Genomic DNA, 25,106 nt, shown 5'->3' with positions numbered 1-25,106 from the left:
CATTTAACATTTGTAATATCAACAACATAGTTATTTGCCCTATTTGTCTAGCATTGGATGGCCTTCTCTGCTGCTCCAAATTCTGCTTAGTAATCAAGTGGAAAGAAGCTTCAACAACAGTCCAAAGAATGGTTAAAAGATCATGTTCTTCAATGGAGTACTCCTGAGAAATGATCTTCATCAAAGAATGATAGTTAATAGAGCTCAACAAGGATTTTATAAGGACCCTCTCACTAATAGCTTTTGCAATAATGATCAAGAATCACAGGCTCCCCCTAACTGTATGCATCTTCTCTTTTGGCATAATCTTCCTATCAAATGCTTAGATTGTCGAAGATCAGGTCAACAACATGTGTTGTTGGCTGGAGAGTTCAAGGGACTCTCAGATTGTATTTGCTTCCTTCTCCATACTTGTGCAAATTTCTTCTTTTGCATGTTTCTAGCTTGTGTGAGAGCCCAAGTTAAGTTACAATTACGTGCCATATGACCAATGTTATGACACTTGAAGCATTCTACATTGTTCATGAATAAGAATTCATAATTTCTTCTTGCAAAATTGTTCCTTGGAGATTGTTGGGGACCATAATATCTATCTTTATGATATGGTTGGGGACCATAACATCTATCTTTATGATATGCTTTACAATCTTTGCCATCTGACCAAAGTTTGTACAAGAATAACAATAACCAAGAAACAAACTTTGGTACCTGGAAGATGGAGATTTCCTTGATGTACTTCTGAAGTCTTTATGTCTTGAGATCCTTTGATGATAACCATTTCTTCTAGCATCCTTGACATTATCTACATTTCTTCTTGGAGCAAGGTTTTTTCCATTGTTGCCTTGATTTTTCTCCTTGCCTTTGCTGGAACTGGGAGCATCACCATTTCTTTTTGCCTTCTTCACATCCTTTTTGTTTGAAGCATTATCATTCTTGTTTGAGGATTCACCTGCATACTCGAGACCTGATTTATCAAATGGACATATTTGATGGCTAAGCATGTCATCCAAGGCTTGAGAGCTCTTCAAGGTTTTGTTCATCCCTTCAACCTTTTTCCTGAGGAAGACAATCTCTTCTTCCAATCTTTCACACTCATTATTCTTCTTATCGAGTTGTTTCTCAGTTTCTTCCTTGATATGAGCAGCTTCATTTGCTTCTATTTATGGGAGATGATATTTGACTTCATTTTGAAGATTTGTTCATTTTCCTTTGCTAGACTGCTCTCCATTTCTTCCTTGATCCTTGTAGCTTTACATGTTTCGGCCTTGAGAAGTTTGATGTTAGATTTTAATTTGAATATTTCTTCATCCTTTGCTTTTATTTGACATATCATGGTGTTTCTCTCCTTTTATGCTTCATCAACATGTTCTTATATGATTGCTAATGCTTCCATTGTCTTCTCAGCTCCTTGTGCTAACTTTCTTGCTTCTTGTAGTTGACTTGACAAGGTATCTTCCCACTTCTTTGCTTTATCCAATTGATAGTCATGGATATGACTTCTTCATGATGCTTTCTTTTGTTTTGATGAAATTCCTTCTTAAGCTTGGCAAGCTCTTCATCCCTTTCTTGTACTTGAAGTTGGACAAGGTCAACTTTCTTCCTAGTTTGGTCTTGGTCACCAGCTAGTGCTTTCTTCTTAATTTCCTTGTTTTCCTTTTTGAAATTGATAATCTATACCATGGCAGTTGTAAGTTGAGTGAGGAGATATTCTACAAAATCTTTTTCATTCTCTTCATCTTCTAGATCTTCCTTAGACTTGATGTCATCATTCTCATTTTCAGCTTCTATGATGGGTTCTAGATTTCCTTCTTGATTTCCATCATCCTCTTGACTGATGGTCATGGTAAATGCTCCTTTTGAGTGAAGGTCATGATTTTTTTCCCATACACCCTTTGCTGATGAATATATTCCTAAATTGTTCTTTATAGAATCAGGTAGCCCATTCAAGATTTCCTTCATTGCTTTTTCATTGTACTCCTTGGATTCTCAATCCATCATGCTATCAACAATTATTAATTTCTAGATTTCAGTGCCTTGAGTCTTTAAGAAATTCCTCATTCTTGCTTCCCATATATTAAAGTTTCCATTGAACCATGTAGTCTCCTCAAATTGATTGTCTTCTATTTTAGTGGTAGAGGGAGACACATCCTTAGGAGGATTGGAGACTTTCTTCCTTGACTTCGCCATTTGTGTCCTAAAGATCAACCTTCAAGCTATTAGGCTTTGAATGAAGGTATTGGCTCTGATACCAATTGTTGGAAATATTGGGGGGGGGGGGTGTGAATCAGTATTTCTTTTCAATTGTTATTTTACCAGTTAAAACATTTATATTTGGAACATAAAATAAACAACAAGAATAAATGATTTTATTAATATAATCTTTTCAATAAAATAGATACAATATCTATATATATATATATATATATATATATATATATATATATATATATATATATATATATATATATATATATATATATATATATATATATATATGGTTCCAATCTGTTGCCAAGCACCAACTCTGTTTTGTCAAGGCACCAACCTTAGACTTAGGAGCACCAACTCCCAGGACACCAATCCTTCCAGTTCTGAGGCACCAACCTCAAGGGCTCCAACCCTCTGTTATCAAGGCACCAACCTTGGATATAGGAGTACAAACTCCAAGGGCACCAATCCTTCCAACTACTGAGGCACCTACCCCAAGGGCTCCGACCCAATCTTGTCAAGGCATGTTTGATAGTGATTCTCTACTCCCAAAACTCTTCTTTACTGAATTTTTTCTATTTACAGCTTCACTGTAGTCTCCATGCTACAACATCAATGGAAACCTATCTTCATATGAAGAAGTTTTTACAACTATTCATACTGTCCACACAGAGCCTGCAAAAGCTATCTCATGATGATATCAAATAGCCATCATGATCTCTGATAATGTCTCCACGCAACTTTAGTGAGTCTACTATTGGTTGCGCTAAGATATGCACAAGAACCAACTCTCTATTTCAAGCCTCTGTTCTCACTATCATGGTGAATGCTTCCAGCATGACTACTGCGCACTGTTCTTGCTATTGCAATCTCTTACTTCCCAGAGATACATTCACATATGCTTCAATACTGGTACTGGCTACTATTCCCTTCAAGCGATATCAAATGAAACTTTGTTTATTATTTCATAAAATTGTTCTTAAGTATGCATTATGTACCTGATTAATTCATCACAGGTCTGAGTCCTTCACAGGGTAACACGATCAACAAAGTTTCTCATCCTTCGACTGCCTCTTGTTCGGCTGGACCTTTGTCTTCCTTCTGTCCTGCTGGACCTTCAACCTCTTTCTATCCTGCTGGACTGTCGGATTCCTTTTTTCTTCTAGTTTGCCAACAACAACTGCATAAAGACAATTCTCTATTTTATTATCTTGATACGCCTGACCTTTGGCTTCCCTTTCGCTCGCTTGAGCTTCGGCTTCCTCAACAGTCGCTCGACCTTCTGGCTTCCCTCCTCCAGTCACTTTAGCTTCCTCTGTGCTCGCTCGACCATCTATGCTCAATTGACACTTCGGCTTCCCGATCCATGGCTTCCTCTGTCTATTCGAGTGTTCCAATACTCACAGGACATGTTCAGAAGGAAGAGAGGCCGAAATACAAAGAAATGTTGCTTATTAAAAAATATCAGAGAGGTCCTTTTTCCTTTAATACTATTCATACATTAGACTTCATTATTTACGGAGGATTTCATTAGAGAGACTGTACCAACATGGAGGTCCCACATGCCACGTCACAATCGCAATCACAATTGGCGGTTTTCAAGAGGTCTTTTATAAGTCATGTCTATAACATCGCCGATGGTCGATTACCGATTGCCCCTACTAGATGCGATATGATTATAAATTGTTCTTAATAACTTCGTTGGGTCCATAGCTCCATCGCAATCGGCGGATTTAACATCCCTTAGAGATTAGCAACACAGTGGATGCGATATTACATTAGGGCGGTTTATAATGGAGCTGCGGGTCCGCATATATTATCGCAATCGGAGGTTTTGGGTCCGTGTATTATCGCAATAGGCACTTTCAATGTGGCAAGGCTTTACAAGAGCCTTGTGATATGGAAAATGTGATAATATATTAAATCATATTGCATTGGTGTAATCGGGTCTGCATACATATCGCTATCACAGTTTAATGTGGCAAGGCTTTTAAAGAGGCTTGTGATATTGTGACGAACACGATATTATATTACATCATATTGTAATGGTCCCATCGGTCCATATATATATATATATATATCGCAATCGCATATTTTATCATGACACAGCTTTACACTCTTGCGGTATTCCTTAGTGATCCTCCATCGTTGATCTTCTCTCCAGATATAATGCTCCTGACTTAACCCGATCAACCCAAAACCGTCTGTTGATCCTTCACCGTCGATCAACCCGTCCTAGATCCAATGGCCTACATGCATTTCAGGTGAGCCACTTGCAAGACAAATAACCACTCGAAAAAAGTGGTTTTCTCTCTCCACCGAGTGCTACGTGTCATTCGGTTAATGGAATCGAGTGCTCTCATCTAAATACCACTTATCGCCTAGCGTTCGCTTGATGCCACTATTACAAACCCACCGGTTAGCTATTGAATGCGGTTACACAGAGTAACGACTATCCACTCTTATCTACTCTTATCTTGTCGCTCTTATGGCTTCCGATACACTACTCCAATAGCTCTTCTCTGATATTCCTCTGATATCTCATGATATGGCTCCTTTGCTAACTACTCTTCTACTGGCTTCTCCTCTAGATGTGTGTTCCTCTTTGTTCCTTCTCTTTTGATGACTTCTTCCTCTTTTCGGGACTTCTTGGGCATATAATACATGCGATACTCCCGATATGGCTCCTCTTGCTCCAATAGGTCTTCCTTTGGCTTTGCAATGTCTTTTAATTAACTTCTTTGATACCTTCATACCTTGATGGCTTCTGATATCTTTTCCGATATGCCTCTCTTGCTCTGATATTCTGCAATACTCCTATGATGTGTTAACTCCACTGATACTCTGCAATACTCTTAAGCATAAGTGATAGCTTTGATATGCCTCTTTGTTAACTCCTTCGTTAACAAACTCTTACTCATGGCTTGGCTTTCTTGATGGCCTTGCTCCTTGGCTTCTTGCTCTTGTTTCTTCATGGATCTACTCTGCTTCTCCTTGGCTTCATATCATCATTTAGTATCCTAGAATATTTCCATATTGACATACTCTTGTTTCTTCATGGATCTGCTCTACCTGGCTTCACATCATTGTTTACTATCCAGAATATTGTCATATTGACATCATTGACAACCTAGATTAACAATCTCCCCCTTTATTATTGATGGCAATATTCTTATTCTCTCCACCTTTGACATCAATGGCAAAGGAGTGCACAAGGACTCCCCCTGTCTAACTACTACTCTTCTTCATGAATAGTAGATCTTCATGGGTCTGTTCCTCCCCCCTATCATAGTGCTCTTTTTTTTACTCAAGATAGAAGGATTGATGCTTTATCAATAATCAGCACATTATCCCCTCTTCATGTCTCAGAACTACTTTATCATGGCTTCAAAAATGCTTAAGGATGTTCCACTTCAATGCTTTCAAACAGATTGCAAATAGCCACACACCAAGTGTCCAGGTTTTTATGCTCCCATCCATATTCTGTTGTCTCCACAGTCAGAATTTAGAGGCCTTCATAGTCTGAATCAAGAGAAAATGCCACTAAAATTATCTTTCTTGCTATCTCTCTTTAGATCAGAGTTCCTCTCTATTTCTATGCTTCTCCTTAAGTTACTGAGCTATATTCGACTGCACAACATTCTCCTTTCTATAGTCTTTTGATGAGCCATCTTTTCCTCGTGTTCTTGAAAAAGGATCTCTACAAGTTATCTCCACAAGCAGATTTTGATATCCAATCTGTGACCGCCTTTTAAATTCTTTTTACTAATTGGCATCTTTTTGCAATGCTTCAGTTTTTTTAGATGTTGGCAACTGCTCTTGCTTCATGCTTCATTCCCAGATGTATATGTTTTTTTGAAGGTTGCCTCTATTTGTTTCCATAATCTACTTGTTCTCACATCAAATCCATGAGTCAAAATATTTAACATCTGTAATATCAAAAACATAGTTATTTTCCCTATTTCTCTAGCATTGGATGGCCTTCTCTGCTGCTCCAATTTTTGCTTAGTGATCAAGTGGAAAGAAGCTTCAACAACAGTCCAAAGAATGGTTACAAGATCATGTTCTTCAATGGAGTACTCCTGAGAAATGATCTTTATCAAAGAATGATAGTTAATATAGCTCAACAAGGATTTTATAAGGACCCTCTCACTAATAGCTTCTACAATAATGATCAAGAATCACAGGCTCCCCCTAGCTGTATGCATCTTCTCTTTTGGCAGAATCTTCCTATCAAATGCTCAGATTGTCGAAGATCAGGTCAACAACATGTGTTGTTGGCTAGAGAGTTCAAGGGAATTTCGGATTGTATTTGCTTCCTTCTCCATACTTGTGTAAATTTCTTCTTTTGCATGGTTCTAGCTTGTGTAAGAGCCCAAGTTAAGTTACAATTAGATGCCATATGACCAATGTTATGACACTTGAAGCATTCTACATTGTTCATGAATAAGAATTCATGATTTCTTCCTACAAAATTGTTCCTTGGAGATTGTTGGGGACCATAATATTTATCTTTATGATATGGTTGGGGACCATAACATCAATCTTTATGATATGCTTTACAATCTTTTGCCATGTTACCAATGTTTATACAAGAATAACAATAACCAAGAAATAAACTTTGGTACCTAGGAGATGGAGATTTCCTTGATGTACTTTTGAAGTCTTTCTGTCTTGAGATCCTTTGATGATAACCATTGCTTCTAACATCCTTGACATTATCTACATTTCTTCTTGGAGTAGGATTTCTTCCATTGTTTCCTTGATTTTTCTCCTTGCCTTTGCTGGAACTGGGAGCATCACCATTTCTTTTTGCCTTCTTCACATCCCTTTTGTTTGAAGCATTATCATTCTTGTTTGAGGATTCACCTGCATACCTAAGACCTGATTTATCAAATGGACATATTTGATGGCTAAGCATGTCATCCAAGGCTTGAGAGCTCTTCAAGGTTTTGTTCATCCCTTCAACCTTTTTCCCGAGGAAGGCAATCTCTTCTTCCAATCTTTCACACTCATTATTCTTCTTAGCAAGTTGTTTCTCAGTTTCTTCCTTGATATGAGCAGCTTCATTTGCCTCTGTTTTAAGGGAGATGATATCTGACTTCATTTTGAAGATTTCTTCATTTTCCTTTGCTAGACTGCTCTCCATTTCTTCCTTGATCCTTGTAGCTTTACATGTTTCGGCCTTGAGAAGTTTGATTTTAGATTTTATTTTGAAGATTTCTTCATCCTTTGCTTTTAGTTGACATATCATGGTGTTTCTCTCCTTTTCTGCTTCATCGACCTATTCTTCTATGATTGCTAATGCTTCCATTGTCTTCTTAGCTCCTTGTGCTAACTTTCTTGCTTCTTGTAGTTGACTTGACATGGTATCTCCCCGTTTCTTTGCTTTATCCAATTGATTTGTCATGGATATGACTTCCTCATGATGATTTCTTTTGTTTTGATAAAATTCCTTCTTAAGCTTGGCAAGCTCTTCATATCTTTCTTGTACTTGAAGCTGGATAAGGTCAATTTTCATCCTTGTTTGGTCTTGGTCACCAGCTAGTGCTTTCTTCTTAAGTTCCTTGTTTTCCTTTTTGAAATTGATAATCTCTTCTGGGGCAGCTGTAAGTTGAGCGAGGAGATATTCTACAAAATCTTTTTCATTCTCTCCATCTTTATATCTTCTTTAGCCTTGATGTCATCATTCTCATTTTCAGCTTCTATGATGGGTTTTGGATTTCCTTCTTGATTTCCATCATCTTCTTGACTGATAGTCATGGTCAATGCTCCTTTTGAGTGAAGGTCATGAAGTTTGTCCCATATACCCTTTGTTGATGAATATTTTCCTAAATTGTTCTTTATAGAATCAGGTAGCCCATTCAAGATTGCCTTCATTGCTTTTTCATTGTACTCCTTGGATTCTCCATCCATCATGCTATCAACAATTACTGATTTCCAAATTTCAATGCCTTGAGTCTTTAAGAAATTCCTCATTCTTGCTTCCCATATATTAAAGTTTCCATTGAACCATGGAGCCTCCTCAAATTGATTGTCTTCTATTTTAGTGGTAGAGGGAGACACATCCTTAGGAGGATTGGAGATTTTCTTCCTTGACTTCGCCATTTGTGTCCTAAAGATCAACCTTCAAGTTTTTAGGCTTTGAATGAAGGTACTGGCTCTGATACCAATTGTTGGAAATACTTGGGGGGGGGGGTGTGAATCAGTATTTCTTTTCAATTGTTATTTTACCAGTTAAAACATTTATATTCAGAACACAAGATGAACAACAAGAATAAATGCTTTTATTAATATAATCTTTGCAATAAAGTAGATACAATATATATATATATATATATATATATATATATATATATATATATATCTATATCTATATCTATATCTATATCTATATCTATATCTATATCTATATCTATATCTATATCTATATATATATATATATATATATATATATATATATATATATATATATATATATATATATATATATATATATATATGGTTCCAATTTGTTGCCAAGCACCAATTTGGACTTTTGTGAGGCTCTAACCTCTAGAGCACCAACTCTGTTTTGTCAAGGCACCAACCTCAAGGGCTCCAACCCTCTGCTGTCAAGGCACCAACCTTGGATATAGGAGTACCAACTCCAAGGACACCAATCCTTCCAACTTTTGAGGCACCAACCCCAAGGGCTCCGACCCAATCTTGTCAAGGCATGTTTGATAGTGATTCTCTACTCCCAAAACTCTTCTTTACTGAATTTTGTCTGTTTACAGCTTCACTGTAGTCTCCATGCTACAACATCAATGGAAACCAATCTTCAGATGAAGAAGTCTTTACAACTCTTCATACTGTCCACACAGAGTCTGCAAAATTTATCTCATGATGATATCAAATAGCCATCATGATCTCTGATAATGTCTCCACACAACTTTAGTGAGTCTACTATTAGCTGCACTAAGCTCTACACAAGAACCAACTCTCTGTTTCAAGCCTCTGTTCTCACTGTCATGGTGAATGCTTCCAGCGTGACTACTACGCACTGTTCTTGCTATTTGTAATGACCTAACTTGAGTTACTGATTATTAGCATGCTTACGAGATGTCTGTATGATAGCTATAGACACATGAATCGCAGGCATTGCACTAGTATACATACTAATTTAATTATATAAATGTCTATGTAAGAAAATGAATTAGTTTTTAAGTAGTACAATAAAATATATTAATTTATTTTATTGATAAAATTTTATTACAATGGACAAGACTTATTTTACTTCATAATTCTTTGGACAATTCATGATAAGGTACTTAAAAGGAAATACTATTCTCGAAGTCATTTGAGATGACAAAGTTAAAATCTCATTTAATGAATAATGACCAACTCAAGTAAAAATATCTTAATGGATAAGGTTAAGTCTTAAGATTAATTGGAGGAAAGGAAGGTGGGGTTTCTTCGGAGGGAAGAAACCTTCCCTATATAAACATAATCGAAAGGAGAAGTAGGGGTGGAGGAAAAATTAGTTTTTGGGAAAACCGAGGATTGCTTTCACCTTTGGAATATAGTACAGAGAGGAGAAAATACAGAGAATGGTGTTAGAAAATCAATCTATTTGAGGGATGAGCGAGAATGGTGTTAGAAAATCAATCTGTTTGATGGATGAGCTGGGGGCTCGATTGTGAACTGAAAATTGGGAATTTTGAGCTGTTCTTGGAGTATTGGGCACATGGGCCAGTGGACTTCCATTTCGAGGTCCTCTGGATCTAGGAACTGCAGAGGTTGATCCCAGATAGGTAAGGAGGAATCGGTTGGTTTGGTAAACCCTGAGTAACATGGACCGACACCAGATGGGAGAATCAAGTACGCAATTGCATTTAATTTGATAGAATTAATCAGATAGAATTTTACAAAAATAATTTTCCATCTAGTTGAATCTTAACTTTAGCCCTTACATTTACTTAGAATATTTGTCCATCTAGTTGAATCTTAACTTCAGTCATTACACTATTGCAAACACTTACTTCCTAGAAATACATTCACATATGCTTCAATACTGGTGTTGGCTACTGTTCCCTTCAAGCGATATCAAATGAAACTTTATTTATTATTTCACAGCATTGTTCTTCAGTATGCATTATGTACCTGATTAATTCATCATAGGTCTGAGTCTTTCACAGGGTAACATGATCAATAGAGCTGATCGTCCTTTGACTACCTCCTGTCCGGCTGGACCTTCATCTTCCTTCTGTCCTGCTGGACCTTTGACCTCTTTCTATCCTGCTGGATTGTCAGATTCCTTATTTCTTCCAGTTCGCCAACAACAACTGCATAAAGACAATTCTCTGTTTTCTTATCTTGATATGCCTAACCTTTGGCTTCCCTTTCGCTCGCTTGAGCTTCGGCTTCCTCAACACTCGCTCGACCTTCTAGCTTCCCTCCTCAGGTCGCTTTATCTTCCTCTGCGCTCGCTCGACCATCTATGCTCGCTTGACACTTCGGCTTCCCGATCCATGGCTTCCTCTGTCTATTCGAGTGTTCCAATACTCACAAGACACGTTCAGGAGGAAGAGAGGCTGAAATACAAAGAAATGTTTCTTATTAAAAAATATCAGAGAGGTCCTTTTTCCTTTAATAATATTCATACATTAGACTTCATTATTTACGAAGGATTTCATTGGAGAGACTGTACCAACAGGGAGGTCCCACATGCCACGTCACAATCGCAATCGCAATCGGCGGTTTTCAGGAGGTCTTTTATAAGTCATGTCTATAACATTGCCGATAGCCGATTACCGATTTCCCCTACTGGATGTGATATGATTATAAATTGTTGTTAATAACTCTGTTGGATCCATAGCTCCATCACAATCGGCGGATTTAACATCCCTTAGAGACTAGTGACACAGCGGATGCGATATTACATTAGGGCAGTTTATAATGGAGCCGCAGGTCGGCATATATTATCGCAATCGGAGGATTCGGTCCATGTATTATCGCAATTGGCACTTTCAATGTGGCAAGGCTTTACAAGAGTCTTGCGATATGGTGGATGTGATAATATATTAAATCATATTGCATTGGCGTAGTTGGGTCCGCATACATATCACTATCGCAGTTTAATGTGGCAAGGCTTTTAAAGAGGCTTGCAAGATTGCTACGGACGCGATATTATATTACATCATATTGTAATGGTCCCGTGGGTCCATATATATATATATGAATACCACAAGAGTGTAAAGCCATGTCATGATAAAATATGCAATTGCGATATATATATATATATATATATATATATATATATATATATATATATATATATATATATATATGAAATCACATATTTTATCATGACACGACTTTACATTCTTGCAGTATTCCTTAACGATCCTCCACCGTTGATCCTTCGCAATCGATCAACCCGCGCTAGATCCAATGAGCTACATGCATTTCGGGTGAGCCACTTGCAAGAGAAATAACCACTCGAACAAGTGGTTTTCTCTCTCCACCCAAGTGCTACGTGTCGCTCGGTTAATGGAATCGAGCGCTCTCCTCTAAATACCACTTACCGCCTAGCATCCACTTGATAACCACTACCACTATTACAAACCCGCCAGTTAACTGTTGAACGCGGTTACACATAGTAACGACTCTCCACTCTTATCTGCTCTTATCTTGTCACTCCTATGGATTTCGATACACTACTCCAATAGCTCTTCTCTGATATTCTCCGATATCTCATGATATGATTCCTCTGTTAACTGCTCTTCTGCTGGCTTCTCCTCCTGATGCGTGTTCCTCTTTGTTCCTTCTCTTTTGATGACTTCTTCCTCTTTGTGGGAATTCTTGGGCATATAATACATGCGATACTCCCGATATGGCTCCTCTTGCTCCAATAGGTCTTCCTTTGGCTTTGTAATGTTTTTTAATGAACTTCTCTGATACCTTCATACCTTGATGGCTTCTGATATCTTTTCCAATATGCCTCTCTTGCTCTAATATTCTGCAATACTCCTCTGATACTCTACAATACTCTTAAGCATAAGTAATAGCTTTGATATGCCTCCTATGTTAACTCCTCCATTAACAAACTCTTACTCATGGCTTGGCTTTCCTGATGACCTTGCTCCTTAGCTTCTTGCTCCTATTTCTTCATGGATCTACTTTGCTTCTCCTTGGCTTCATATTATCATTTAGTATCTTAGAATATTGCATATTGACATACTCCTATTGCTTCATGGATCTGCTCTACTTTGCTTCACATCATTGTTTAATGTCTAGAATATTGCCATATTGACATCAATGACAACCTAGATTAACAATAGCCCTAGTTCGAATCATGGCTAGTATGATGTTGTTTAGTTTGTTTTATATAACATGTATGTCTTGATCTGGTTTTCTGGATCTGCCAAATGTAAATGGAAGGAATCTAACTGATAAATATAGCATGGCCCATTACATACATACATACATATAAAAACATATACATTCAAACATGCACACACACACACACACACACACACACACACACACACACACACACATATACACATATACATATACACATACACACACACACACACACACACACATATATCAATGTTCAATAGCCAATTTTGATGTAACTAAGTTTGGTGGAAATATATAGCGATGACTAATGACCGGAAAACATAGTGAAATATGCCAAAAACCAAAGGACCATTTTGGCAACACATTATCGATTGCCCTAGCCACAAACATATCGAAGCTTAAATATAATAATAGAAGCCTGAATGAATGGAATTTAAATTTATTCGAGTCTCCATGTAGATGAATCTACCATCTTAACAAATGATCTAGCCAAGTTTAATATTGATTGTTGATCGGCCATGAGAATGGAACATTGGCTTGATGTGCTCAGTGAGTTGTTCGTGCCCAGTTGAGATGTTGAAAATATGTAGCGACAATCAATATTTTTGTCAACAAAAGTCAAAAGATAAAATAATTATTTTTATGCTATTTAATTTGGCCTCAGTTTGACAGGTTGGCCCCACCTCATGAAAGGGTTTGACCCTTGGTCAAAAACCCATTTGATTGGACACATATAAATTGAAAAAGGGACCTCCTCATTTGGCACCATCAACTCGAATTCTCTCAAGTAAGTCTGATCTTCTATTCACATGTGCAAAGGAGGAAGAATATGAAATTTGACTAGTGAGTTTTTACTTTGACTGTGGAATTTTCTAGCTGCTTTGACTTTGAATATTTGACTGATTGAAGGAAAAATATTTTGGGCATCTTTGACCTAACTTGATCAAATGTTTGAAGCAAGAAAACAAGACATTTAACCACATTGTTGGCTGGATTTGACCGCAAGTCAAACTGGATAGCTTGACTAAATTTTTCCATGGAGAAGCAAGGTTGAAATTTTACTTGTTGACCTTAGGTGACCAAAAGTAGTAGCAAGATGAATTTAGGCCTCTTTGACTAGATTTTCATTCTAAACAAATGTTTGAATTTCTCTCTCCTTTGACCATAATTGACTTGGAAAGTGGTATGGTTATGTTTGACTAGGAATTCAAATGTACAAATTGATTGAATTGCACAATTTACCCTAAGAGAATGTTGTCGGGCTTTCCCCCTAGTTTGGGGTTTTCCCTGGGTAAATTTTGTCTCTTGTAGATCTTTATTTTACTATGATCTCTATTATCCTATTGCAATTATGGTTGATTTTTTTTAAGTGTACTTACTTTATGATTTGAAATGTGCTACAGAAGTAATTGCATCATTTGAAGTAATTATCTGGTAGAAACTTTGTGCTTATTTTAATTGCACTATAAAATCAACATAGTATCAAAGATTTGGTGAAGGAAAGGGCATCAAGATCAATCTTATGAGACCTAATTCTGCAATCTAATTATTGTCTTGATCTATGATGATAGGTTCCTACTCTAAGGCAGAGAACAAGTTGGAAGGTGCTTCAAACTTTAGGGCTTGGAGAAAAGGATTGATCTTATTCTTGCAAAAAATGATGTTTTGGATCATGTGATGGGAAAAGTGACTAAACCTCAAGATAATGAAGGAAAGGCGAGATTCAAGAAAAATGATATCATTGTCATGAATATCATTGTTGCGTCCATATGATATTACTTCATCCCTTATATTTCAGATTTGGAAACTCCAAAAGTTATGCATGATGCTCTAGTAGGATTGTACTCCATCAATAACATTGGTTAAAAAATAAGTTTGGAGAATCAACTACGTGATGTTCTAATGATAAAGGATGATATTGTGGCTTCTTATTTAATAAGGATATCTCAATTGAGAGATCAACTTAAATCTATTTAAGAACCATTTTCTGATGCATAGCATGTAACTACAACACTCAATGGTTTTCATTTTTCATGGGATCCATTTGTAGCCATCATTTATGAAAGAAAGGATGTTCCAAGTTTTGATGAATTATGGGCCTCTTGCACTCAAGAGGAATCTGGACTTGCCTCAAGAGGGAGGATTCAAATATCTCCATATGGTGATCAAGGATTTGCAGCGCAATCTAGGAATGACAAAGGAAGAGGGAATTTTGGAAAGTTTTAAATGAATATAAAAAGAATAACTCCTCCCTCTCAAGGAAGGAAGGATATGTCAAGAGTTAAATGTTTCTTTTATCAAAAGTATGGCCAGTATAAAGACAAGTGTCATGAAGGAAATAATAATAGGAAGAGGAAGGGAAAACATGATGCTTTAGTTGCAAACAATAATGATGATGAGCATTCACATCAGAAGAAATCCAAGAATGACACTACAAAAGAATTAGTAGTTGATAATCAGGACAAGGATATGTTTTACTATGTTGATAAGATTGAAAATAGATTTTAGTGATTTCTACAAGTAAGCTAGGAGCAAGAGGGAGAATTCCCTACAATCCTCAAAACATAAATACTCCATATATGTCTTCATTGATTATTATTGTTTTTTTGATTTGTTAGCCTCTTGTATTATTTATTTTGTTGGGTTATAATTGTTCTTCAATGGGCCTCCTAGTGACGATTGCAAGTACATCATGAAGGCTTCCATGGATTTGGAAACAGTCAAAAACATTGTAAGGATTAAGTAAATTTTGTTGGAAGAGGATTCTCCCATATGTGATTCATGTTTGAGAGGGAGAAATTGTATTGATATGGAGAATCATACCAAAAGGAATCATAGTTCAATGGAAGCAGGTAGGTCAGAAAGTTTGAAAGTTTCTATGTTATAAGAGTGTTAGTCTATTATGAAGAATGGTGTACGATAAATTGTGTTGAGACCTAAACATCAAGCATGCAGTTGATGGCATCATAGACAAGTACAAAGCAAGATTCGTGGCTAGAGGGTTCTCTTAGAAAGAGGGAGAGGATTATGAGGATACATTTACTCTAATTGCCAAGAACAATTCCATTAGATCTATTATCACTTCTATTGCAGGTTGGAAATTTCATCAAATGGATGTCAAAACCCTTTTCCTTAGTGAAGTGATTGAGGAGGAAGTGTACATATAAAAACCTCAAGGGTTTAAGTTTCATGAAAGAGAAACTCATTTTTTCAAATTAAAGAAATATTTGTACAGACTCAAACATGCACCTTGAGCTTGGTACTCTTGGATTGATGGATATTTTATGAGTCTTGGCTTTACTAAGAGTGATGTTGATTGAAACCCATACTTTAGAATTGTTAAAAATGAGCCTACGATTTTGCTAATATATGTTGATGACTTGTTTCTAATAGGAGAAAAGGATATCATAGTCCAGTGTAAGAGCTATCTAAAATTTGAATTCAAGATGAAGGATCTTTGTTTAATGAATTATTACTTAGGATTATAAGTATGGAAAAAGACAAGTGAAATTTTCCTTGGTCAAGGAAAGTATATTGTTAAGATCCTTTAGAGATTTGGGATGATGGACTACAAGTCCATGGATACTCCCATGGTTTCTAATTTGAAGAAGTTTTAGGAATATGATTCTAACTTGGTTGATCCCTCTATGTATCGTCAGCAAATTTGATTATTAAACTATATGGTTAACGCCAGACCTAATATTTGTTATGCAGTGAACACTTTGAGTCAGCTCTTGGTTGAGCCCAGGCATGTACATTAGATTACAGTGAAACATATATTGAGATATCTGCATGGCACTCATAATTATGGATTGAGATATGTATCAAATGGTGAACTATAGCTGCATGGATTCATTGAATTTCATTGGGTTTGAAATGCTAAAGATATAGAGAGAACTTCAGGATGTTGTTTCATTTTGGGCTCCACTATGATATCTTGGATGAGTAGGAAGAAAATATTTGTTGCACTTATTACTACTAAAGTTGAAAATATTGTTTCTTATTTGGAAATTTGTGAAGCAATGTGGCTTCAGAAGTTACTCACAGGATTTTTTGATCTCGTGTTGGAACTGACCATGATATATTGTGATAATAAAAGTTGTATGATGTAACACCCTCCTCCCACACTTACCCAATCTTACCAGTCCACCGTGGTAAATATGTGACAAAGAGTTACAATGATATGATTCAACTCCCTAAGTACAATTAAGGTAGTGGAATTGACAAACCAAAAATTTATACACCTCCCTCAAGTGTTATAGGACCGCCAAGAGCTAACCAACCACCCCAAGTGCCCAACCCCTAAGTTAACTTATTTTTTCATTGACCTGGGCTCTCAGTCACTCCCCTGACAAGGAAAGAAAGCGGTTGAGGCCCTTTAGTCACTCCCATAACACTGCATCCCAACAACTGTGGTCTTTTTCACTCCATTTTTTGCCTACAGCTGAGAGATCTAAGGAACTTTTTAAGGGATAAGACTCAGATCTCTGCCCAGAACTTAGTGAAACACTCAAGAATGATAAATGACATAGAGACAAAGCCTTTAACACAAAACTTCATCAAGGACTTAACTTGACCGATCCCAACCATGACATACATTTTGGCAAACACATCATGAACATGTAATCTATAGGTCATAATTACACATCTGCAAATACGAGTCTCATACTTTTCTGAGAACTATCAAGAAGGTTTGATATCCTCTCACAATATCCAAATTATCATCTATTAGGTCATACATTCATTTACTAATCAAAACATGATGAGAACCATAACTAAAGTTTGTCATAAAACCATGATTGTAACCAACATATAACTAGAATCGTAATAATGATAGAATAGCCATCAGAGCCACATAATAGAAAGTGCATTTACTCATGAAATACAAGGGAAAAAAGCTCTTATTAATATATGAAAAATTCAACCAAATTAGGGACTTCCACGTACCACACGACCATAGATTGGGTTGAACCAATTATTTCTTTCAATCAATCACCTTCATGCCATATTCCAAGCATAAATGTGGGAATACCAACAAAAAATACCACGGATTCTCAGGCTTTATTGTGTATCCCATCATTACTAGTCAAGGGATTCCTAGGCCTGAAGCCCTCATCTATATAACCAGGATTTACCATGTATCTTGCTATTATTGGTTAAGGGATCACTATTCCTAAACAATCATGGATGCCTCTAGATCTCTCCACCTAAACCATGAGGAATTTTTTTGTCTCCACCCTTAGGATTTACCATGTATCCTACCATTTACGGGTCAAGGGATTCCTAGGCCTTTGGAAATTTTTCGTGAGACCGCTCCACTCAGTTTTGAAACCATTCGGCAATCGAGCTCAACCAAGTAAAAGAACCCCATCACACCATGGCTATCCAAAAATGGAAAGGAAAGGTTGAAACCACTATCACACCTAGTAAGCTCATGCCAATGACAAAAATAGAACCAGATACACACATGCATGTACCATGCATGTCAAAATAGCAAGGAAATCATACATGCAACTAGATACCTGTAAGTAATATCGTTGAAGCTGCTTGATCCAACTCTTCCTTTCTTGATCTTTGCTTCCCTTTGCTTTTTTATCCTTACCTTGTCTTTCTTTCTCCAATTCTAAAGTTCTCCAAGAATTCCCTAAGTGTGCAAGAGTTTGAGAGAGTAGAGAGAATAGAGAGAGAGATCCAAAACTAAACTGACAAAAGTTGTGAACTGATCCTCATAAGACTTTTTGAAAATGGGGCCTTTATTTTCTTCAATTTCCTCCTCACATGTAACATGTGACCTTTCACCTTCCTTTTCTCCTAATTTCCTTTATTTTCATAAAAAAATGCCAATTAATGCCTCTTTTCCTTTTCAAACTCCTTGCCATTGCATTTTCCAATTTCCCTTAACCATAATAAACTAAATGAACACCCACTAGGATGTTTTTCCAAACATTCATCTTGGAATAAGTGTCCCATGACCTTGGTCTTATTTTTCCTTTATTAACTTTATTACATGAAATTTTGACCTTGGGGTATTACAGACCCCTCCCCCTTAGGGGAACACCATCCTGGGTGTTCTATGACACTTATGACCAGCAATATTGTTGAAAAGAAAAACATATTTCCCATGGAAATTTATAACTTAGCTTGATGCATTATTTACAATGATCCACCCACTGGAAAGAAAACTAGCATGACTACTTAACAACATGACACCCATACCACTTATTGAAGCTTTATAACACAACTCATTGTGGTATTTACAATAACAACCATACATAAATATGTACATATACCAAAATTCATTTGCCTTCACTAGTAAATAATGAAGGATACATAGCCAAAATTTGATCATCCATCTCCCATGTAGCTTCATCAATCCCAAAGTGTTTTGACTGCACTTTAACTTGCTCGATTTATTAGTTCCTAAGCATGAGCATCTTTCATTGTAATATGCATTGTAGTTTTGGTTGGAATTCTCCTTCTAGCTCCACTTACAATACAAACCAATCAATAACATGATCAACATCCTTTACATATATTTTAGGCAGTGAAACATGGAAAACAACATGGACTTTCACTTTCGGTGGAAGTGCAACTCTATAGGTCACTAGTGCAATCCTCTCAAGTATCTTAAAATTCCCACAATACCGAGATGCAAGCTTCACACGTGACCCAATCCTCAAGGAGCTCTTATTGGGCTTGATGTGCAAGTACACATGCTCCCCAACCTGAAAATCCTTAAATGAACTATGTCGGTATACACAACTCTTTTGTCTATCCCGTGTTGCATTTAGATTCTGCTTGATAACCTGTATTTCCTGTTCCATCTCTGCCAACATGCTTGGTCCTGTCAACACCATGTTAACTGGATCACTCTATCTGATGGGAGTATTACAAATCCATTCATAGAGTTCCTCAAATGGACTCATCCTCAGTGACTCCTGATACCCATTGTTGTAAGGAAACTCTACTAGTGGAAGATACTCTTCCCACTTTTGCTATTAATGCATAACATACATTCTCAACATGTCCTCCAAAATACTATTGACCCTCTCTCTTTTTCCACCTATCTGCGGATGATAAGTCATGTTGAAGGCCAAATCTATATCCAAACCTAAAATTAAATCCTTCCAAAACCTGGAAGTGAACTTAACATCTATGTCTAACATAATCTTATTTGGAACACCATGCAACCTCATTATCTCCCTGATGAAAATATGTGCTACATCACTAACCGAATAAGTAGACTTCACTAGAATGAAGATTGATACCTTTGTCAACTTTTCAACCACAACCATAATAGAATCGTGTTTTCTATATGTCCTTAGCAAACCTATAATGAAATCCATGGAAATGACCTCCCATTTCCACTTAGGAATCCGAATCAACAGTAGTAGACCACCTGGATGCTTACACTTTGCTATCTATAGTAGAATTTCCATCCTCATATTCAGCCAATAATATAACTTCGACACTGTTGTTAATGTCTTTTGGTATCCTGGGTGACCTGAATACATCTTAGAATGAAATTCCCTCAAGATCGACTTCTTGAGTTCATTATTTTCCTGCACACAGGTCTTGTCCCTAAATATGACCAAACCATCCACTCTGATATGATAGTCCACATCCTGAACACCTATACCCTGTTGTTGTAACTTGTGCCTAAGCTTTCTATACCTGTCATCCTGTTTTCCTGCCTGTAAGATATGATCCTGTAAATATGTCCCATATGAACACATCGTTATTATATGATTTACCTATACTCTCCTGCTAAGAGCATCATCAACCTTATTCTCTTTACCCTTGATGTACTAGATATCACAGTCAATCTCATTGGTCGTGGCCAACCATCTAGCCTACCTTGCATTCATATTAGGTTTTTCAAACAAATACCTCAGCCCACTGTGATCACTCATCAATACAAACTTCCTTCCAAGAATATAGTTGTTAAAATTGGCAACCAGGGCAAAACTTCATGTGGGTCATCTTATTCATGGCTGATAATATTTTTATTAGATTCCACTCGTCGAGAGGTGTAGGATTGATATAAAGATCATCCGATTCCGATAAGTATTCATGGAGATATGAATTTATTTTGATTATGGAATTATTATCAAGACGACCTACAACTCATGTAGGCTCAGAAGCCCATCAGTCGCATCTATTCATCCACCAACGTTGTGTATAAATATAAGAGGACTTTTCCTCATTTGGACTCACTCATATCATCACATCTCTCTCTCTCTACTGCGCAGATATGAGTCTCTTCTCTACTGCGCTGAAATGGGTCTCTCTCTCTCACTCATGGGAAGTCGGAATCTGCTGAAACTGAAGCTGCGATTGCAGAAGTAAAGATTGACTTGCGTGGCCTAGAATATCTCCTCTTTGGAACTGTGCTGTAGGTTCATCTGAATCTCCTTTGAAAGCCACAACTTTTGGTGGTGGAATGAAGTCAATTTGACGAACGGTTTGCAAGATATCGACTGCCCTAGTTTGAAGCCGGAAACTGCTGAAACTGAAGCTGCAAATGCAGAAGCAAAGATTGACTTGCGTGGCCTAGAAGATCTCCTCATCTGAACTATGTTGTAGGTTCATCTGAACCTCCTCTGGAAGCCGAAACTTTTGGTGGTGGAATGAAGTCAATCTGACTGTCGGTTTGTGAGATATGGTCTGCCCTAGTTTGATAATGAAGCCGCTAATGCTGATGCTACTGATCTAGGGTTTGCTACTGCTGATATAAATCAGATTTATTGTACTATTTCTCTCTGCTGAATTATTGAAGATAAAAGAAGATTTGATCAAAGGGTTTCCCCACACATTGTGGGGTTTGTCCCTGGCTAGCCGCCACATCTTGTGTCTCTTGTCTTGGCTTGTTTTCTGTCGATCGTTTAATGTTCTATCTGAACTTTACTTTATGTACATGTGATTGCTAATTGGTGGAATATAATAAGAAAAAGAAGTAAACTGTTATAAGCATAGAACATGCCATAACTTAACATGGTATCGGAGCTAAGGTGAAGACAAAGCCCAAGCAAGAGCAAGAGCAATCATTGAAGAGAAGATTGGCAAGGCCATCCTAAAAGAACTATGGGGTCCTCAACACTCTTTCCTGCCGAAGACAAGCTCCGTGAGAAAGCTGACTATCACGGATGGAAGATGTCTATAGATCTAACCCTTGAAGATCAAGGAGTGCTGGACCATGTAAGAGGCAATATTGTTGAGCCTTCATCAAATGCATCTGCTGCTGCATGGAACAAAAGGAAAAATGGAGAAGTCAAATCAAAGAAGATCATCCGGGACTCTATCGACAAGCGCTTGGTGGCCTACATCTCTGATCTAGACACCTCCAAGGAAATGTACGACAGTCTGGTGAGTTTATTTAAAGTTAATGATGCAAATCAAGTTTTGTTTCTTAGAAATAAGTTGATCAAGAACGATCTCCTATCTATTGGGGAAACCATTACTGACAGAGAAATGGCACTCACAACTCTCAGAGGATTACCATCTGAATGGTATGTGTTCAGTACTACTCTTCTGAACAATAATGTAATTCCTAGTTTCGAGGAATAAATGGCTAGATGCATTCAAGAAAAAACAAGGGTAGAAGAGCAGGAAATGCCCTTGCCTAAAGGTCCTCCTGCTGCTTTTGGAAAAATAATGTTAAAGATGCTTTCACTCTTGGGTTTCGAGTTGATTCTTTATATCAAGTCGGTGGAAGTCCGCTAGGTGTCATGTCTTGTGACACATCGCTTCAGTCCGAACTTTGGCATCGGAGGTTTGCCCACCTTCATTACAAAGCTCTACCCGATGTAAGACAGATGGTAACAGGGATGCCTGAATTCCAAGTAGAGAAAGAAGGTGTATGTCCGGGATGTGCCGAAGGAAAGCTCAAAAGGGGACCATTCCCCTCAAGCCAAAGCAAGACCTCCGATATATTACAATTGGTTTACTCAGGCATACCTGAGGTTGGCATTAAGAGGGAGACTTCTACACCACATACTCCTGAGAAGAATGGTGTGGTGGGAAGGAAGAACCACACGATGATGGAAGCTATCCAGGCCATGCTACATGATCAAAGACTTCCAAAGTTTCTATGGGCTGAAGCTGCAAACACTGCCGTATATGTACAAAATCGATGCCCTCATCAAGCATTGGGTTCCAAGACTCCTGAAGAAAAATTCACCGGTAAGAAACCTGATGTTTCTCATTTTAAAATTTTTGGAAGCCCTGTATACTTTCATGTGCCGAAAGAGAAAAGAAATAAATTGGGAGCATCTGGAAAGAAGGGAATTTTCGTGGGCTATGGTGAAAATACTAAAGGCTATAGAATGTATGTAGCCGGTCAAAGGGAAGTCATAATTAGTCATGATGTCACCTTTGACAAAGATATGGCTCTCAGCAAGGTGATCAATCTTCCGACTTTGAGGAGCTCTCAAGAAGCCGACACTAGGGAACCGAAAGAAAAGGATGATGAATCAATGCCTGATGTAGAAGAACCCATGGATCCCATTGATCCTCATCCACATGAGCCTTCCTCTTCTAGGAAGAGGCCTTCATGGCTTAGGGGGATACTTGATGATGCTGAAGGACATGCTGCACCCTGAGGAACCTTCCATCAAAGTAAGGAGCTTAACAGGTATCAGGGATACCTGACCATCATGAGCACAATCATACAAAATGAACCTTCATCATTCTCATATGTCATCAAGCATTAACTATGGAAGGATGCTATGACCATAGAATATGAGTCTATTATGGAGAATGATGTCTGGGAAGTAGTTCCCAGACCCTAGATAAGACAATTGTTACTTCAAAATGGCTTTACAAGATAAAGCATGCAGCAAATGGAAGTATGGAAAAGTATAAGGCTCGTTTTGTTTCTCATGGTTTCTCCCAGAAGGAAGGTATAAACTATGATGTGATATTTGCACCTGTTTCCGGATATACGACCATCCGCTCGATCATAGCCCTTGCCACTTCACAAGGATGGAACCTACATCAGATGGATGTCAAGACTGCATTCTTGCACGGTTTGATCAAAGAAGAGGTCTACGTGGAGCAACCCAAAGGATTTGAGATTTATGATTGAAAATCTCATGTATGCAGGTTGAAGAAGGCTCTCTATGGGCTGAAGCAAGCACCTCGAGCATGGTATGAGAGGATCGATAGCTACTTGATGAAGTTGGGATTCACTAGGAGTGAAGCCGTTCCTAACCTTTACTTTAAGGTTGAAGATGAAAAGCCTCTCATACTGGTGTTGTATGTGGATGACCCCTTTCTAATAGGTGTAGACCCTCTCATTCACAAATGTAAGAGGGAGCTGGCTTCTGAATTTGAAATAAAGGACCAAGGACTTGAAGTATGGCAGAAGCCAAGGGAAATTTTCCTATCTCAAGGAAAATATGTGGTAAAGATATTGGAAAGATTCGGTATGATGGACTGCAAGCTTGTGACTACCTCAAGGATCTTAACTTTTAGAAGTTATATGGTAGTGATGTCGGACTAGACTTGGGAAATGCCTCTGAGTTTCAAAAAACTCATTCGCATTGATGTTCTTGGTGAACCTCCTTCCGAACATATGTTTTGCAGTTAGCATTGTGAGCTCATATTTGGTTGAGCCTTACTGAATTGATGCCAGGAATCTTCTGAGATGTCTTCAGGACACAATCTTTCATGGATTAAGATACACTGCCGGAGATGTGAGACTACTTGGATATACTGATGTTGATTGGGCAGGCAGTGTGGTGGACCGTAAGAGCACTTCCGGGTGTTGTTTCACCTTGGGATTGGCTTCGATATCCTGGATGAGCAGGAAGCAGAAGTCGGTGGCTTTGAGCACCGCCAAAGCATGATATATTGTTGCTAGCATGACCTCGTGTGAGGAAGTCTGGTTGCGAAAGCTCTTCAGTGAGCTGTTTGGATTTACATTGGATACCACTGTGATTCTCTATAACAACCAGAGGTGGGATTCGATTATTGAGGAATCCCGTATTCGTCGATAGACATCATCTGGGATATGGTAATTTGATGAGCAAGGATGCTCCATCGCATTAAGATGATGTACAGGTTGATACACCTTGTCAAAGCCCTGGGGAAAGATCTAATCTATGATTTTCCCAAACGACTTGGAGTCGGCAAGAAACCCTTGTACAAGGGTCTTGCATGTTGTATACATTGACCTCTGGGAGCTCTGAGGGCTTGCGGTTCCTACTGGAGCAACATATGACCACAGGGTGACTCACCCTCCCCCGGTGGTGCACACTGGAACAAGATGATTCGCTCTCTTGTGGGACAAGATGATTAGCTCTCTTGTGGAACAGGATGATTTTCTCTCCTGTGTAGCAGGATGATTAGTTCTCCTGCGAGGCCTGGATTGATGTGTTCTCCATGGCAATTGTACCAGGATTGATGTGTTCTCCTGTGAGGCCTGGATTGATGTGTTCTCCATGGCGATTGTAGTAGGATTGATGTGTTCTCCTGTGAGGACAGGATTGATTAGTTCTCCTGTTGAGGCATCCTACCCATGCAGTCTGAGACTCATGGGAAGTACC

This window comes from Pinus tabuliformis, chromosome 6, assembly GCF_031772625.1.
Source record: "Pinus tabuliformis cultivar Carrire ecotype Pingquan chromosome 6, CPIR1, whole genome shotgun sequence".
NCBI lineage: Eukaryota > Viridiplantae > Streptophyta > Pinopsida > Pinales > Pinaceae > Pinus > Pinus tabuliformis.
Note: the sequence above shows the minus strand (reverse complement) of the source record.